Here is a 20,728-nt window from a genome sequence, read left to right on the forward strand (position 1 = left end):
AATGATGCTTATCACATACCCCACCACGCAATTGTCAAAATTGACAGAATAACCACAAAGGTTAGAATTGTGCTGGACGCTAGTGCACAGACCACAAGCGGTTTATCGTTAAATGACATACTTCACGCAGGACCAAGTCTTCAAGCTGACTTGTTCTGCATTCTCCTAAACTTACGATTGTTTGGTATTGCTATCACGTCTGATGTACGTCAAATGTATCTGTGTATTGACGTACGGGGGGAGGATCGTCCTTATCAGCGTATACTTTATAGGTTTAATCCTGAAGAAACTATAAAGGTATTTCAGTATAATAGGGTAGCCTTCGGTCTACGTAGCAGTCCTTTTCTGGCACTGCGAACTGTTAAACAGTTAGTAGCTGATGAAGGTGATAAATACCCACTCGCAAAGGAAATTGCATCTCGTGATATTTATATGGATGATGTAGCCAGTTCCGTTATTGATGAAGACCAAGCTATGCAAGCGACTAAACAACTGCTGGATTTGTTCTTGAAAGGTGGATTCCAACTGGCAAAGTGGTCGTCAAATTCTGCAGCTGTTCTGAAAGAAATACCGAAAGGACTACATTTATCCCAAAGTGTCACCTTCGACGATGATACAACGTTGAAGATTTTAGGTCTGCGTTGGTATCCTGGTGAAGATGTATTCAAGTTCCAGGTTAGTCCCGACGATCGACCGTGTAGTAAAAGAAACATTCTTTCATCGGTAGCTCGACTATTCGATGTTCTGGGCCTAGTTGCCCCTGTAATTGTGTTCGCTAAGCTTCTAATAAAGGAGTTATGGCTTTTGAAAATTGATTGGGACGAATTGCCGCCTGATCATATTGTACGCCAATGGCAACAGTTCCAAGGTGAACTACCGCTACTATCTAACATTAGCATTCCCAGACATATTGGTGTCATTGAAAACTGTTCATTAACTATAGTCGGCTTTTCAGATGCTAGTGAAAGAGCTTATGGTGGAGTGGTTTATGCCTACGTCACTTTTCCTAATGATGACCGAGGTGTCATTAATTTAATTTGCGCTAAATCTAAGATAGCGCCCGTGAAGGTTGTCAGCCTAGCAAGACTGGAATTATGCGCAGCATTGCTATTGTCACAACTTATAAAAAGGGTGGTTGATACCTACTCAACCAGATACCCAATCGACTCTGTGTTGGCCTTCTCCGATTCAACAGTGACACTTTGTTGGATTCATTCGTCGCCTCATCGATGGCAAACTTTTGTGGCCAATCGAATTACCAAGATCCAAGATAACTTATCAAGCGATCATTTTTATCATATTAAGGGAACAGAAAATCCAAGCGACTGCCTGTCTAGAGGCTTAACTCCAGCTCAACTGGTGATGCATCCTCTATGGCTATCAGGCCCTCCATGGATGAAACTCCCGAAAAACGAATGGCCGATTCAGGCGTTTATACCAGACGAAGTCAACGTTCCTGAAGAAAAAACGGTTTCTTTAGTGACTTGTGACAATTCGAACGACAACTTAATTTATGATTTGTCTAAACGGTTCTCGTCATGGGTTAAATATGTACGCACAGTTGCCTATATCTTAAAATTTATAAAACGATTACCTAAAGGCCCTATTAGTGCTGATGACTTAACAGCAGCCGAATTAGAAATCGTACGAGCTCTACAAAGAGTTTATTTCAGTCAACATATTTTAGATATGACCCTGAAAAAAGGGTTTACAAAAGCTTTAGCAAGCCTGAAGCCATTTATTCAAGATGGAATCCTTCGCGTCGGAGGACGTCTCAGTAATTCTGATGAAGATTACGATTATAAACATCCTTTGTTATTGCCACGTCGTGATCACATCATTAACCTACTGGTCGATTATTATCATCGACACCATTTACATGCAGGACCTGAAACTCTTATATCTATTATACGACATCGATTCTGGATCATAGCAGCTCGATGTATTATTCGTCATCGCATTCATTTATGCAATTACTGCTTCCGGACCAAGCCAAAGGCTAACTCCCCAATGATGGCAGATTTACCAGCGTGCAGGGTAAATCAAGTTGAGAAAGCCTTTATACATACTGGCTGTGATTACGCTGGTCCGTTGTATTGTACACCTGTTCGACGAAGAGGCGTGAAGAGTCAAAAGGTTTATTTGTGCTTATTCACATGTCTCACAACGCGAGCAATTCATTTAGAACTTGCAACTGACTTAAGTACAGCAAGCTTTATGTCAGCATTTAAGCGGTTTTTATCCAGACGTGGTCCTGTAAAATATATGTACAGCGATAACGGAACCAACTTCCAGGGAGCCAATACATATTTGCAAGAACTTCATAATTTCCTTGCGAATGAGTATCGAGACGCTTGGGAAACTGAACTATCAGCCAATAAAATAATTTGGCGATTTATTCCCCCCAGTGCTCCACATTTTGGAGGATGTTGGGAAAGTAACGTTAAATGCGTCAAATCACATTTGTTTCGTACGATAGGTAAACAAATCTTGTCATTTCAGGAATTAATGACAATTCTATGTGAAATTGAGGCTTTATTAAATTCTAGACCGCTATCCGTGTTAAGCTCTGATCCAGCTGAACCTTCCGCATTGACGCCAGCTCATTTTCTTAATGTTACTCCATTGAAATATCTTCCAGCTGCGTCTGTTGCGGAGGTAACATCTGATCATCTTTTGCAAAGATATCAATTATTAGATCGCTTAACGCAATCATTTTGGAAGAGGTGGCGCGATGAGTATTTGCACACGTTGCAAACCAGACAAAAATGGAATACTCCTTCTCAGCCTATTAAGGAAGGAACTGTTGTAGTCATCCTTCAAGATAATGTTATGCCTCTACATTGGCCGTTAGGTCTTATAACTCAACTCTTTCCAGGCAAGGACGGTATTGCCAGAGTTGCTTTGGTTAAAACAAAATCAGGCACACTTAAAAGACCTTTGGTCAAATTATGTCCTTTGCCTTCTCAATAATATAATTTCATATTTCTATTAGTATTTAGTTATCTCTCTCAAGTTATGGAGACTTCATATGTTTATGTCAATTTAGTTTTCTCTGAGCAATAAGGATGCTATTATGTAGTAAATGATTTATTTTAAATAACCTTTTGAAAGCTATTCCTTTCAAGGCCGGGGGAATGTTTGCGCCACGTATTAAATACTTAACCTATGAATTCTGACCTCCTTGTCGGGTTTTCAATATAGACGGCAAGGCGATAATAAAAAGAGAAAAAATGTCACATGTCACATCAATACATGTAAAATAAAACTCGATTCAATATTGTGTGTTGAAGAAAATGAAACCAAAGGGATCCCTATAATTAAGTATACATACAACAAAATAAAGTGCCGCCGAATCAGTGGAGACTGGAGACTCTATAAGGAGGAAAACGCAGAACCAGTGCATTAAACTGGGATTTTCATTGATCTCGCTGACTCCAATATGTTGCCACAAAAATGTGTTAAAGAAAACATTGAGATATATGTATTGTAATCAATTCCAAAATATTATTGTCCCTTGTTGAAAGTTGACTTCACTCATAATAAGGTACCGCTGTGCCTTCACATTCTATCCAAAGGAGATACATTGCGATGTCTGGACGACTGCGGTACGCCTACGTGATACCGCTCTATAAATTGCGCTTCGTTATGCAAAGACTCGACAGAGTCGGCAGGTGGCCCTTCAACTTTGAGACGCTTTCCTGTTGTGAAGGCAGTTCGTGTTCGACGTCTGGACTTTTGGGCTCTTTTTATTCATTTAGAAATATATTCACAGATATAAAAGGTTTTTTTCACTTAAATTTCGATTTCAGTTCGTTGCTCTGTTTATTGTTATAAATAATCCTAAATAACTAAATAAGCCTCTGAAAGGTGAACCCACTTGAATACCATTTCTGCAATACACGAAACGTGCGCAAAGTAAACCGCACTGTCCTGGTTTGATATTTGATATTTTAAGGGTTACGTCAGGCGGTAACCTTATCTAACTTCTGTCCTTTGTAAAAGTTATAATCTCTTGGTAATCTCTGGCTGTCGCTGTGTTTATTCTGACAGTTTATAACCACATTGATAAATAAAACGACCGATCTCAAATTTCTTGAAAGGTTCTTTAAGTTACTTAAGTGTAGCTTAAGTGAGAATGGATATTTTCTACACACATTTACTGCATTATTATAAAATTGCATCAACGCAACGTTCATCTCCTATGACATAATAAGATTATTATATTATGCAACCTTTGAGGCGTTGTCAACTTACACCGTCTTCTCCTAGTCAAGTCAATATTTATTAATGTTTCTAAGGCAATCAGAGGAATTTACGACGTCGTTTGTCTTGACCAATGAGAGCGGGCCTGCTCCGCACTAACTGTACCATAGTCATCCATAGTTCTGAGCTAAATAATGTAGCTTATTTATTGCGTATTTATTCTTGTGTTTGTGATAGGCCGTGGGCGCAACCACTTCTCACGGCGATTGTGATGTGTAATATTGCATCCGGATTTGACATTCAACCATAAGTAATTACTTCATTTAAACCACTTTTTAGGGTTCCGTACCCAAAGGGTACCCAACGGGACCCTATTACTAAGACTCCGCTGTCCGTCCGTCTGTCACCAGGCTGTATCTCACGAACCGTGATAGCTAGACAGTTGAAATTTTCACAGATGATGTATTTCTGTTGCCGCTATAACAACAAACACTAAAAACAGAATAAAATAAAGATTTAAGTGGGGCTCCCATACAACAAACGTGATTTTTGACCGAAGTTAAGCAACGTCGGGCGGGGTCAGTACTTGGATGGGTGACCGTTTTTTTGCTTGTTTTGCTCTATTTTTTGTTGATGGTGCGGAACCCTCCGTGCGCGAGTCCGACTCGCACTTGGCCGGTTTTTGAATGAAGCGCAGTTTGCTGTAATGAAAACCGACCAAGAGCATGTCGGGCCATGGTAAGTTTAGGGTTCCGTAGTTGAGCGTTTTCCAAAAAAAGTGCACATTTCATTCATGTCTTCAAAATATTGACTTCTTGGGCTCATTTTACTCAGAATCTTTTGTACATTCACGCCTCATACATGAAAAAATGTGTCCCAAAATTTTGTATGATTTTTTTTTCCAGTGCGTCACGTTCATACAAATAAAATAAAAATTCATACAAGAATGTGACGATCTGGAAAGGAAATCTTTGGACACATTTTTTATGTATGAGGCGTGAATGTACAAATGATTCTGAGTAAAATGAGCCCAAGAAGTCAATATTTTGAAGACATGAATGAAATGTACACTTTTTTTGGAAAACGCTCAGTTACCAGTCCGTCACAATAGGATGCCTTGAACGAGGACTATTAAGTATTTAAGTACCTATCACATACATAGCAAGCAAATCTGCCGTTTAAAATACTAAGAATTCTCAATTTAAACTTTTCCCATAATTCCAGGGGTGCCAAGTTTCATCAACTATGCATTTATGCACGTCGCTTCCAAGCCAATGTTATGATTTATATTGTGTCCATGTTACCTTGTTTGGAGATCGTTCTCGATTCCAAATAGTCTTTGATTTAGTGCTACTGATCTGTTACTTCATTTCCATAGAAGCTTCTTAAACAATGCTTAACTAGTTTAGACACACGATAACCGTGTAGTGTAACTTCTTAATACAATACAATACTCTTTACTGCACACCTCAATAAAAGAAAACGGTGCGTATCACAAACTTAAAAGTATTGAATGTGAAGTTGTAATATGTTTTCTTTATTATTTGGCAAATCATTGTGATAAATAAATAAATAAATATTATAGGACATTCTTACACAGATTGACTAAGTCCCACAGTAAGCTCAAGAAGGCTTGTGTTGATGTATGTACCTATATAAAATCATTTTACCAGATAACTAAAGTAGACATTAGCTATTCAGTTTCTGCGGCACCTAAGCAGTGCTTGCCGCAACAGCTACGATAAGAGTTCCTTGCCCTTTTCAGAAAGTCGTATCTTTCGATTGTATTGCACTACGCACATTCTTAGTTTCTAGTATACATGCAAGTTAATCGTGATTGATAAACGTTAGAGAACTGGCTTAACTCGAATTTGCATACTTTCATTTTGTGTAACACTGGGCCAGCAAGACATAGCAACAAATAAAAACCTATTTTTTTGCTGTGTAGATTGCCGTAGGATTTGAATCGCAACATTGATTTCTCTGCGATTAGGTTAGTAGAACTTAAATGGTTTTTGCATCACCTATTTTGTAAAGCAGCTATTTATTATTCTTATCTAGATTAGTTTAAGTATTTTTTTTTTCAATGTATCTTATAAAACAAAGTCGTGTTCGGGTTAGTCGATTTTAATGATTTTGGGTTTGTTGGATTCGTCTCTGCCGCGATTAGGAGAATATAGCCATGTAAATATCGGAAAATTCATGAAAACAAATTAGGGCTGACATGGTAATTTTTCGTGAATGATGAGAATCTAAGATGCCATGTACTTTTACGTAACCGTTATGTAAAAAAAATCTAGCTTCTTAAGGGCCTACTGCAGCCGCGTCTGGCGCTTCGTAAACCACGCCCGCTAGTTCTTCCCTCCCCGCTAACACGCACACATGGAAACGCTTCGCGCCGCACGTGAAGTTTGTGTGACCTTTTAGCACCATCTAACGTTACAGAAGTTAACTACCATTATACGCGGTCGCTGCGGTCGGCCAGAAACTTAAATTCGGAAAAAATTGAAACAGATGGCGTTGTTACTTGTTCATAATAGCAAACAATAAAATAATTAATTAATAAACCTGAATATTTATTGTTGTTTTGGAAGATGTTAACAGCATAGAAGCAGCACCGTATATAGCATATAAGTTAAGAGTATTGATAATAATAAAATAGCACAAGAACAGAAAAGAGATTATTTTTGATAAAATATGATGAAAAGAGATTTACTTGATTACGCTCACCTGACTTTGCGGTCACTAAATGCAAATTTCAACCTTATTGTTATGGGGTTACAATACCCCTGGGGTTGCAGGCGTCCATAGTCGTTATTATTATAAATGCTTTGGTTGAAATGCTTTTTTACCCTCGAATTTTTCATAGGTACAGTCACCTGCAATAATATGTTACTCTTCGACGGCCGCAAAAATATGTGACACGCTCTTATGGCTCTACAAATAAGATCTAACATGATCTACCGCAAAACGGCCTTCGGTGTGTAACATATTATTGTAGCTGACTGTACTCGTATTCATTGTTGTATAGGTAGGTTAAATATAAAATTAATATCTTTTATCCGATCGATTTGCATTTATTTGAAATAAATCACAGTGTTTAGTAATTATATGTTTTATTGAATAAGAGATTATTTAGGTATGTAAGGAATACAGGGTGCCTTTTTGAAACACTCATTTTTAGGGTTCCGTAGCCAAATGGCAAAAAACGGAACCCTTATAGATTCGTCATGTCTGTCTGTCTGTCTGTCCGTCTGTCCGTCCGTATGTCACAGCCACTTTTTTCCGAAACTATAAGAACTATACTGTTGAAACTTGGTAAGTAGATGTATTCTGTGAACCGCATTAAGATTTTCACACAAAAATAGAAAAAAAAATTTTTTTTGGGGGTTCCCCATACTTAGAAACGTTCTAAGTTAGAACTGAAACTCAAAAAATTTTTTTTCATCAAACCCATACGTGTGGGGTATCTATGGTCTTCAAAAATGATATTGACGTTTCTAACATCATTTTTTTCTAAACTGAATAGTTTGCGCGAGAGACACTTCCAAAGTGGTAAAATATGTGTCCCCCCCCCCTGTAACTTCTAAAATAAGAGAATGATAAAACTAAAAAAAATATATGATGTACATTACCATGCAAACTTCCACCGAAAATTGGTTTGAACAAGATCTAGTAAGTAGTTGTTTTTTAATACGTCATAAATCCCCTAAATACGGAACCCTTCATGGGCGAGTCCGACTCGCACTTGGCCACTTTTTCTGGATAATTTTGAATTTCAATTGTCAGGGGTGCCTACATTATTTTTTAATACATTTTACAACGACAACAAACAAAAGTTCAAATTCGCCGTATTTTTATTACCCGGGTCGATCGCAACAAAATAGAAAATCATGTTTTTCAAATCTAAGCGTTATTGTAATTTATCTCAAATAACCAAAAAGTCAATCTGACTAGAACTTAAAAACGAACTGAATTATTTTAATATGTCGATTTTTCTTGGTGACCCAGGAGATTTTTTTTTGTATCCCATACAAAAAGAGCGTATCCCAATCGCGTATCGGTTTTGGTTTTTACTTACAAGTGTGAAAAATATATTCTACAATAATCGAAGGATGTGTGTTTTTTCATGTTTTATGTGTCTTTTTGTACAATAAAGTGTTTTACTGCTACTAATATGTCATATTAACGATTAACTAAAAAGGTATTTACATCTAATTTAACTCGTAAATTATTAAAGTCCGCTAAAATTAATATATACCTATTCAAAAAAATATTTGTTAATATGTCCCAAAATCATGGCTCATTTTTTAAGTCTCCTGACTTACCAAACATATCGCAACGAAGGCAAGGGCACAACGCGGCATCGTGAACCTAATAACGTAACGTTTCAGTTACTTTTTTAGTCGCCGACCATTTTATCCGGGGTACGAAAAGAGGTATTAGATCTATCCTGGGTCTAATATGTTATAAAAACATAGTTTTTTGAAAAATGTTCGTAGGTAGTACACAAAATTTACATTTTCTTTTAAATGTGATTTTGGTCATCGTTCTCCCTGGTGACTTTTCTGGTGACCCAAGAGACATCAATTTTATTATGACTCAGGAGACTTTTTTTCTATGCACTTTGATTTTTTTGATGCGCTAATTTTGTAATCTAAAATAACTTTAAACTGCTGATATACTTATATCACTTTGCTGATGAGTGGAAGTGGAATTTAAACTTAATTTATTGTTCTCTCCCTTGAAATTTTGGCATACATTTGACATGCTGCAGTGCACTCCTAACGTTAATAAAGACATAATTTTTAGAAAAAGCTTTAGGACGACTCACTCTTGAGCTTAAAACGATTAAGTCCTTATCATATTATGTTAAAGATAAAGATAAAGATAAAAGATAGTTTATTCAAGTAGGCATAATTACAATGCGCTTATGAACGTCAAATAAAGCTAGGTAGACCGGCTCCAACCCTACACCTCTGCCCCGAGAAGATTTAAATCCCCCCTCAATTGGAGGAGGGTATTGGGGGGGGTGTTAGATTTTTAGTACAGATTTGGATCAGTGAAAATGTCTCTTAGCCAACTAAATTTGTCTCTGGGAAAAGTACGATATCCCTAAAAATTGTACGTACATTTCGCATTTTTCTGAAGGAACGGAATTCATAAATTGGGTTATTATTATTTTTTCAGATTATTTGATTGCATTGACATATCACCAAGATAGATAGAACATTTAAGTTACCAGAAGAAAAGCATTTGTGTTATTTTATACAGTGTGGAAAAAGTAGGTTCGATTCCCGGGCGCGACTAAGCGAATTTAAAAAAAAACAACGTGTTGCATTCCGGGAGTGCCGACAGAAGTGAAAACTCAATGACTAGTCCAAAATGTCTGCAGCACTATGTATAATTGACCCATCCTCCTTTCTATTGAAAACTTTTGGTTCCGAAATTGCTGGTCAGTGAGCTTGTTTAAAATTCGAAATTCAAATTTATAGCGTTAATTGTTTAAAATTCGAATAGAAATTGTAAAGTTACCTTGCAGACCTCGCATCTAAATATATTTGGTCATGATATTTTGAGTTTTATTCACCAGTACTAGAGTTCACTTTTATTAGCGATTTCATCAAGATGTAGCTTTATTGAATTATATTTGAGTGATATAAAGTTATAATACTGTGAGATCCTCGTATTTCAGCCCGTACAAGATTATAACCTTTTTCATGTAATGTCATTGAGTTTTTCTTTATTGATTTAAATGCCATCTAAACCTTACGGTCACATGATCGCCTTACGCTGTCTCGAGTTTATCATTTTTTCCCCACCTCAAAAAGTGCCTAGCGCCGCTAAAGAAGTTTTCACTTCAAAAATCTTTGAATGCAGTTGTTTCTTTAAAAAACAATAATGTTTCATTTAAGTAAAATGAGCAAACTTAAGGTTTTAAGGCACTTTCCCTCCAGGGCCCATAATTTTTTTCCACCCGGTAGTAGACAACTATTTTTTTCGACTAAATGAAGTTTTATTAGATAAATCGTTGATCACATGGTTCGTTTCACACATCACATCAAATCGTTTGTCATCACAATCAAAATTTGTCAAAAGTAATGAAATTTATGCCAAAAAAACATAAATAAAACATATAAATTCAACACATTTTTTTAATAAAAATCTTTCTCGATGATATAAAAAAGAACATCGACAAATTATGTTCAAAGAATTAATATCAAAACAGCTGTCATAATTAGGATTGGCTACTTTAAGAAAGGGACAGAGAGATTTAATCCTCTCGCTCTGCACGTTTTTCTCATTCCTCCTTGTCAAGCCAAAATAAACTATAAAATGATAGTAACACAGTACATTGTAATATTCACTTTTTCCACGGTATCATGTCATTGTAAATTACTTATGTGAAATTGTAGTGGCGTGCGACTTTCAAACCGGAGGTCACGGGTTCGAACCCCGGCCCGTGCAAGTGAGTTTTTGTAAGTAGGGACCTTTTTTAGTGGTACTTAAATATAATAACTTTTCGTATTATTGAAATAAAATATTTTATTCAAACAAACTTAATAATATAATAATTAAAAAGAATAATATCAATTAGTTTTCAATATTTATTCAATTATTTTAAATTTTTTGAGCATGAAACATACTAGATTTATTTTTATCATTACAATAGAAAAAAAGCAAAAAATATATTCTTATAGATATTTTATTTTCAAACAAAAATAAAGCAAAAAGTTACGGTTAGATTCTGATGGCTAAATACCAAACAGCTACCGATACATTTCAATATCTGTCGAAATTTCCTAACCCGTTGTAACTGACAAAGAGTATAGATTTCGACGTAGCATGACGTAGCTAAGCAAACACGCACACATGCGTAACGTATAGGCCTGTAAGAAGGCACCATCATAGGTTTACCTCCGATTCCGTTACTACTCAATGGAGTTACGACTCAACGTTTATTGGATATTACAATTTTACGTAATTCGGAGCGCTGCGCGAAGTGACATAGGTCTTACCTCTTTGAGGCACGACGGCCATCTAACATTACTGGCATAAAGGATGCATTTATGACTTTGACGCATGACAGAAAGAGAAACCGAACTGCGTAAAATGGGCGTTTGCCGTTGAATTCATAAAATCAAAAATCGATAATAAATCCATCGGTAAAGGATAATAAGTTAATATTTAGTTTTTTGAAAGTTAAGACGAGATGAAAACCTTTGCTGTAAGGTGGATTGTGCTGGATATGGATGTGTTTTATAGTTGCACGAAGCTAAAACCGAAAAATGAACACGTAAGTTTGGATTTATTTTCTATCGAGAAAATTTTAAGCATTCGTGTTTCGACTACTACGAAATCTCTTATCATATAGTCAAGAAACATATATCCGAAAATCACTACTGTTTGTTTCCGGGGCTAGCCACTGCCACCTTTCTAAGATCCTGTTATTTTTCGATGCACGGCCTTAAATTATTCGGATTTCTTAAATTATGGCCATTTTTTAATCCAAGATGGCGGACATGTACTTACTTTTTGGTAAAATCGTCATGGATATCGTTTTCTAGGTTGGGGGCGGTACGAAGTTCGCCGGGTCTAGGGCTTGCAAATATTCGAAACTTTCAGATATTCGAATATTCGACTTTTTCTGACGACGTATTCGAATATTCGAATAATTATTCGAATATTATAAAAAATAAGAAAAGGAACGAGAAATCGGTTTATTATCGTTTTAATACAAAAGCTTTTTTCACATATTGCTAAAACTAAGGATATTTGGCAGAAATCCACTTAATTGACTAGATTTTATCATCCTACTATTTATAAGATGCCCACATTTATAAAAACAAGTAAAACGCCAAAATTAGACGTATTTAATATTTCTTGATAAAACTTATTATAAATGCGTCGTTGCGTGAAATAATATAACTTTAACCGTCCAAACACCTGGGTATGTAAGATATTTTTTTAGTAGGTAATTATTTTCCGATTTAAATTAACTTGTCACTCAGAGGCCTGTAAAAAGGCCTTTAATTTCATTGTATTTTGAATCTTTATTGACTTTATTTGTTTTGGCAAGTTATTATTAATGGCCAGCTAATTATAATAATATTGGAATATTTAAGGGGAAAAGTTAGTTGAGTGAGTACTGGGTGGATTATTCGTCAGCTAAAGGTGGCAGCATGGTGGTAGCATGGTTAGATTACCAAGTTAGGCAGGTTTGGTATGATTAAATTTGAGAATTGCGATAAGTGGCAAGGTTTAGACTTCAAAAATTCGCTTAACGTACGCTTGTACTGAATATACAGAATGACCCTTTAACTTAAAACTTACGCACCGTAAAAATAACATACTTTTTGATTTCGTTTTCTTTTAAATTGAGTTAGGTTTCACTGTATTCACGAAGTCTATCGAGAGGAATACAGTAAAAATATTATTTCCTTCGTATTTGGGTACCTACCGTTCCTCATTCACTGTAAATACCCGTAAAACACACAGAAACTGTAACTACAGCGGATGACATAGATTTTTTTATAGTAATAAAAAATATTCGAATATTCGAAACCTGAGCGGCCGAATATTCGAATATCAAAACAGGTCGAATATTCGACAAATTCGAATATTCGAATTGCAAGCCCTAGCCGGGTCCGCTAGTTAGGTAAGGTTCTAAACATGAGTTTCGATTGAAATACATTTTTGCAATCCTTGTCTGGCGGTTTTCTACTTGCGGTTTAAGCAAACCTCTGAAGGTCGAAAAACAAGTGTCAAAAACACTCAAGGATTTTTTTTTACCTACCTTAGTCCTACATTAGTCATCATGATGATTTCCTTCACCGAAAAGCAACTGGGTAATAGGAGCATTCTACGGTTCGTACGGGACTAATCGTACGGATTTTTAAAGATAAAATAAAAAAGATGTAGGAAACCAAATGTTATCCTTTATCCTACACAACTAGCAACAAATATGAATATAGGAATCAGGGATGTATACTAAACAATTATTTATTCTTCTAAACAGTAACACATTCCCGAGTAAATCCAAAAAATAGTAGCGTTTGTACGGGACATACCCAGTCCACCGTGTTTCCAGTTTTATTCAATCTTGCATTAGTTTTAGCATAATTGAAGTATTTGATCGATAAATAAAAATACACTATGATAGACACATACATACATGTTAAATGACACGAAAAAGATGTGATGAAATATTTATTTAATAACAACAAAAAAATTTAAACTTAACTGTTTGTACGGGACAAAAATGTTTGTACGGGACTTAGTACGAAATTTAGTTTTTGAAAACAAAGTTATATTATATCTACTTTAAAGTAAAAAAACTTAATATTGTTTACATCCAAAGCGTGTATTTTACATTCTATTTCACTGTCATTGACAAATATATCATGAAATTTCGATATTCCTGGTATAGCTTTTACAGCTTCCCAAGGATGAAATTTTTTAATATTATCAGCGATTTCGGCAGCAGATATGTAGGAAATTATTGTAGCCGGTACTAAGTTGGATGCTAATGAAGAAAATTCTTCTTCAATATTACCAACAATAGTTTAGAGTGGTAGCAACTAGGGAATGCAAATCGGTTATTTTTTGTATGGAAATAACCGCGGTTTCGGTTAATAACCGATTATTTCCATACAAAAAATAACCGATTTGCATTCCCTAGTAGCAACAATAACGGGACTTTTTATTAAATGTGAAAATGTTCTGTTAGCTAGTTTTTTTACCAAAATAATATTCAAAAGATATAACTTTAGTGTCTTGAATACTTCTGAATTAAATAAATATTTATTGGACAATTTTGTTGATGCACTTAAAATGACCATTTTCTGTGGAATGCTAATATTTATCCCATCAAAAACATTACATGTAAAAAAGGTGCAAGTCTCGCAACGATGTACTACAAAAAAGTTTTGAGATGTAATGTGAAACCAAGTCGGTTATTTTAATCAGTGCCAGGGGGTGTTAAACCCGTATCAATAAGATATCTTTAATTTGTAATACGTATAATGACTTGGCCATCGCACGGCTGCATAATGACAAAAGGATCATCGTCACCTATTAAAAATAATTCTAATTGAACATAACGCTAGCGCTAATTGCAGTTTGAGCATTACACATATTTACGAGTACGGTACGAGTAAAGCATTATGTGCGATTGCCAAGTCATTATGTGTATTACAAATTAAAGATATCTTATTGATACGGGTTTAACACCCCCTGGCACTGATTAAAATAACCGACTTGGTTTCACATTACATCTCAAAACTTTTTTGTAGTAAAAGCGTTGCGAGACTTGCACCTTTTTTACATGTAATGTTTTTGATGGGATCTCATCTCTTTTTGTAGGCAGTCCTTCTTTTCGGGTACCTACTCATACCCATATGTATACACATATCATAACTAAACATATCTTCATTCATACTCACATCGTACATCGTAGTGTACCTGTACTTTACCTACTATTTGTAGGAACTGCAACAGTAACTTTGTAATATCATATATTTATATGGGATTACAAACTTACTTATACAGTTCTTAGATCTTTAAAACGTGACTGATATTGCAATATTTTTAGGTTTTCCCTTTATGTGGCCATTAAACCCTAACTCTGTACCAAATTTCAGCTCTCTGAGTTTATGGGAAGTACTAAGTTCTATTCTGATAATCATGAGTGAGTGAATGAGTGTCATAAATGCGAAACTTTGCTTTCGCTTAACTTCGGAACTAAATGACCTACAGACTTGAAATTTTGGATTTTAAGTATGTGATTATTGCTTACTGGATGACGAAAATTTCTGCGTTCTGGTCTTATCCAGAGGTTCTCAAATAGGGGCCTGAAAATGCGGCGAAATGGTTCCAGTAAAGGATGGTACGGCAGTGTTTGCTTTGCGCTCGACTTGGCGGGGGCACTGCCGTGCCCCCAGATAATGCTAATAAATTATATTAGGTACGTTACGTTATTTCGTTGCAGGTAGGTAATCTAAAAACTGGAATTTCAAAGGTGTATAATAGATTACACTTTACAAATGATTTTGCACTGACTACATCACTTCATTTGGAAACGAATTATTTCCATTTGTCGCGTAACTGCAGATAGTAATTTCTTGACACCACTGTAGGCAAATAAATAAAGTTGGTACGGTAGTTACCATTACCACTATCACTCAGCTCTTTCTAATACTAACTTAATCCCTTACACAATCACAGACCGATAGAAAATTACCAATATTAATCAAAATAATATGAATTCCACTGCTTCCCTTCGAGATCGCTATCAAAACCGTAAAGTATCCATTTAACTTTGTTCTACATTTTCATAAGTAGTAGGAAGCAGGCGTTGGTGGGTAATGGAGCGAAGCCGCGAGTAACACAGCGGGCAGCGAAAGGGAATGGCCACTAGAAGCTTCAGGGATTACATCTCACTTAATTTCATATAATTTTTAAGAAAAAAAAACCGACTTCTATGCGGCCCGGTGAAAGATTATTGTACATGGCGCGCTATGTAGAAAAGGAGGTAAAACCACCCACTTTTCTAGTAGCATTTCGTTTCTGTAAGGCTCGCAGTTCTAACCTAACCTAACCCACTTTTGTTCGGTTCTGTGAGGATAGCAGTTCAAACCTAACCTAACCCACTTAACGGCGCATGCGGTGCGGTGTACGGGGGTTTGAGCGGGAGGGGTTTGGCCTCATCATACTTTATACCTACATTTTATGGTAGGTAATCATAGTAGTTTGTTTAGTTTAGGTATCATAGTGGTTTTCCGGGTCAAGGTCTGTGTCCGAGTCCGGGTCCGAGTCCGGGTCTAGTCCAGGTCCGAGTCCGAGTCCAGGTCCGGGTCCGGGTCCGAACCGGATCCGGGTACGAGGCCGGATCTGGATCCGAGTCCGGGTCCCAGTCCAAGTCAAAGTCGAAATTCGAAATCACCAAACATGTACTATGCGTCGTTGAAGAGTTCTGTTCTGATCATCATCAGCAGTTCCAGTTCATCAAATGCGACAGTTTTTAATGTTAATGCTTTATTTTATGATGAAAATACAGAAAATTCTATACGTGTGCCTTTAAGATTTGAGGAGTTCCCTCGATTTCTCATGGATCCCATGTTCAGAACTTGAGCTTGACATAAATATGGCTTAAAAACCTAACTTGCTTAACAAACATAACGAAAAGGAAAAATCGCCAAACGCGAGCTATGCGTCGTTAAAGAGTTTCGTTCTGGTCATCATCAGCAGTTACACTTCCTCAAATGTTACTTTTTAAATGTATATGCTTAATTTGTTGATTAAAACACAACAATCACTATATGTATGCCTTTAAGATTTGAGGAGTTCCCTCGATTCCTTATGGATCTCATCATCAGAACTCGAGCTTGACAGAAATGTGGCTTAAAAACTAAACTTGCTTAACAAACATAACGAAGAGGACAAATCGCCAAACGTGAACTATGGGTCGTTGAAGAGTTCTGTTCTGATCATCATCAGCAGTTCCATTTCATCAAATGCGACAGTTTTTAATAAAAATGCTTGATTTTCTGATGAAAATACAAAAATCTCTATACGCACGCCTTTAAGATTTGAGGAGTTCCCTCGATTCCTCATGGATCCCATCATCAGAACTCGAGCTTGACAAAAATATGGCTTAAAAACTTAACTTGCTTAACAAACATAACGAAGAGGACAAATCGCCAAACGTGAACTATGCGTCGTTGAAGAGTTCTGTTCTGATCATCATCAGCAGTTCCACTTCATCAAATGTCACGTTTCTGAATGTATATGCTTGATTTGTTTGATAAAAACACAAAAATCACTATATGTATGCCTTTAAGATTTGAGGAGTTCCCTCGATTCCTCATGGATCCCATCATCAGAACTGGGTTTTGACCAAAACGGGACCAATCTGTATGCATATACATACAATCAAAAAAAGAATTTTCAAAATCGGTCCAGTAATGACGGAGATATGGAGTAACAAACATAAAAAAAAAAAAAAAAAAAAACATACAACCGAATTGATAACCTCCTTCTTTGAGATTTGGAAGTCGGTTAAAAAGTGGAGTAACCGATAAGTCTATTTCATTTCTTAACACCTACCAGCGACCCGCAAGGCGGGTTCTCTGTTTGTAGCCGCTTTTCGCTACAAAGTATTTGCTTTAAATAGTACATTATTGTCGAGGTTCGGAAGTAGCTACTTGCAGGCTGAGGATTCGTTTTAAACGGACGACCTTGGGAGTCCGTTTAATTGAATCCGAAGCCAGCAAGTAGCCTTCCAGCCGAGTCATATGTAGTGCTTTTCTCAAAAATGATGCAAGAAATAGAAATATTTTACAGAAGCAACGTTTTAATTTTCACAGAAAAAAGTAAAACCATTAAAAAGATTTGCTTGCCGCCTTAAAAAAAAACAAGTGTATTTTTCTGCTGAAAATACGCCAACGTATTTGAGACACCTAAATAGTCGCGGTACCAATATTATAATAATAACTGCTGATCATCTGTTTGGCTATTTAATGGACCTAGTATGCCTTCATTTGATATGGCCATTTATAGTATTTTATGCAACCGTTGTTTAAGAGGGGTCAAAAAAGGCGAGTGGCGTGAGTAACAATTTGAGGCGAAGCCGAAAATTGTTAATAAAGACGCCACGAGTATTTTTTGACTCAGTTAAACAACGTTGCATACAATACTTTTTCTACGACCAAGCACTTACTTTGAAATGCAATGAAATAATAATAAAAATGGATGATGATGATTGTTTAATTTCCTAATATGATAGGTTGTTCAGTGCGTGGGATTCTTAAGGGGAACGAAAATTTGATTATTTTTGCGCTACGACGCACGGTTTAGGAGATACAGCATTAAAAAGTTTTTTTATTTATTTCTCTTTTGTGTTTTTTTTTAATATTAATTAGGGGCTTCTTACAGAGGAATGAACATTTTAATATTTTTGCGCTACGACGCACGGTTTAGGAGATACAACCCATAAACATTTTTCTTTCTTTTTTTTAATTTTTTTTTAGTTTTTTGTGTTTTTTAAATATTCTTACGGGTTTCAAAGGGGAACGAAAATTTGATTATTTTTGCGCTACGACGCACGGTTTAGGAGATACAGCATTATAAAGTTTTTTTTTTGGTTTTTTTTTATTTCTTTTTTGTTTTTTTTTTAAATATTAATTAGGGGTTTCCTACAGAGGAATGAACATTTTATTATTTTTGCGCTACGACGCACGGTTTAGGAGATACAACCCATAAACATTTTTCTTTCTTTTTTTTAATTTTTTTTTAGTGTTTTGTGTTTTTAAATATTACTTACGAGTTTCAAAGGGGAACGAAAATTTGATTATTTTTGCGCTACGACGCACGGTTTAGGAGATACAGCATTAAAAAGTTTTTTTTTTATTTCTCTTTTGTGTTTTTTTTTTTAATATTAATTAGGGGCTTCTTACAGAGGAATGAACATTTTAATATTTTTGCGCTACGACGCACGGTTTAGGAGATACAACCCATAAACATTTTTCTTTCTTTTTTTTAATTTTTTTTAGTGTTTTGTGTTTTTTAAATATTACTTACGGGCTTCAAAGGGGAACGAAAATTTGATTATTTTTGCGCTACGACGCACGGTTTAGGAGATACAGCCCTATAAAGATGAAAACTGATGATGATGATGATGATGATTAACCAAAACATGTCTATGGTTCACTCATCTGTCAGAAATGGCAATTAAAATTAGGTTGGCAACAATGTATTCTATACAATATTTTTTAAGTGGTGTTTACACGAAGTATCGTAAAAGTGCCAAAAAGATACTGCGTGTATGCACAAATACTTTTTTGGGGAATAGACTAAAGACTTGTCTTGACAACTATAAGAGAGGGGTTTAAAGGTGTGTGCACGACTCTTTAAATGACAAATAAAAGTACGGGAGTAGAAAAAAGTTTTAAAAAGTTTGGAACTCGTTAAATAATGGAATTTGTATGCAACATTGCAGTCCCGAAATCGAGACTGCAATGTTTTTAACTTTTTAATTTTTTGAATGACCATAAACTACGCACTTCGCGACCTATTTTTTAACCGGCAACGTCGACTTTGCCGTCCATTTTTGAGAAAAATTAGATGAAGTGCTGATAAAGACCAGAACGGAACTCTTGAATGACGCATTTCGCGTTTGGCGATTCGTCTTCTACGTTAAGTTAGGCAAGTAAGTTTTTAAGGAACATTTTGTGTCAAGGTCCAGTTTAGATGATGGGTTCCATGAGGAACTGAGGGATTTTCTCAAATCTTGATGGACTAAGATCCAGACCTTGAAGTTTGAAACGTACCGGAAGCGCGAAACTATTTAGTAATTAGGTATGAGTCTTTTGGCCAGGTAGGAACAAGTCCTGCAGAATGCTGCGTCACTCATAACAAAAACACAAGACTGAAAATGGAAAAATAAAACCGATTGATAAAAAGTCAAAGGGAAAAAGCTTGGAGGATAACCAAATGTACGCCTTGTCTGTAATTTTCTGTACAGTCTACCGATTTTTGCGGGGGAGGGGCACGTCAAATGTATACGTAACGTAAAAATAGCCATGTCAGGTAAACGTCAGTCCATACAATGTGTATGACCATTGGTCATAGAGTTTCGACGGAGGGAAACGCCTGGCTACTCTGTTTGGTTATATCCTCCAAGAGAAAAAGCGCCTTCAAAACGGATAAAAAAATATCTAAGTACATGTTGCTTTTGACATATTGTAAAATAAACGGTGTCTCTTTGATATGTATTTAATTAACTAAGAGGAAAACTTGTATGACATGTCGATATTGAAGTGACCATGAAAGCGTGAACTCGAAAGCTGACGATGACGTTGTCATCAATCGAGTGATTACTTAGTGATATCCAATTACTACACGTAATGATTCGTCTGCGGCTTTCTAAATGAAGAGTCCCGCACTCATTATATATTTTCTAACACATAATATAAACTGCTAAAATACTGAAGATATACTTAGGTATTGTTGTAAGAAACAAAATAGCTCGATGCAAAATAGGTTTTTAGTGTGTAAAGCATAAGTATTATTATCGCTTACCTATTCTAATTTGCCCTCTGACACGAAGGATCAAGGCCGTCCAACCTTTCACTTTTTCAATAATCGGTATTACCAAAGCGGTAAGTTGGACGCACTCCGACCTCAAACTGACAACACGAACACGATAGCGAAATTGTAACAAAAAACAAAAGTAAAAACTCCTTGATTCTTTCCGCCGTTTCGTCACCTTAAGTGAATTGCCGGCCAAATTATCCGGCAAATTTTCGACGTTTTTGCACTCAAATGTGATTTAGAACAAGGCGCGTGACTTTCGCAATCTGTGACATTATCGTTTCGTGTCTGGCCGAAACGAAAACTGTTTGACCTGACTTTGGATTGCTTTGGAGGTGCGTTTTACTGTTGAATGAAATGGAAATCAAGCGTGCTATTTGTATCTTTATGCCTATTTACTGTTATATCTTATTTGTCACATCGCCGCATT

At 36.1% G+C, this 20,728-nt stretch overlaps 1 protein-coding gene across 1 annotated transcript in view; it reads left to right on the forward strand.

Moving 5' to 3' along the window:
• Nucleotides 1-20,728, forward strand: part of LOC134658707 (cadherin-99C) — a 238,510-nt gene that overhangs the window by 132,023 nt on the left and 85,759 nt on the right. The gene's annotated exons all lie outside the window — the stretch shown is intronic.

Source organism: Cydia amplana, chromosome 2, assembly GCF_948474715.1.
Source record: "Cydia amplana chromosome 2, ilCydAmpl1.1, whole genome shotgun sequence".
Lineage (NCBI taxonomy): Eukaryota > Metazoa > Arthropoda > Insecta > Lepidoptera > Tortricidae > Cydia > Cydia amplana.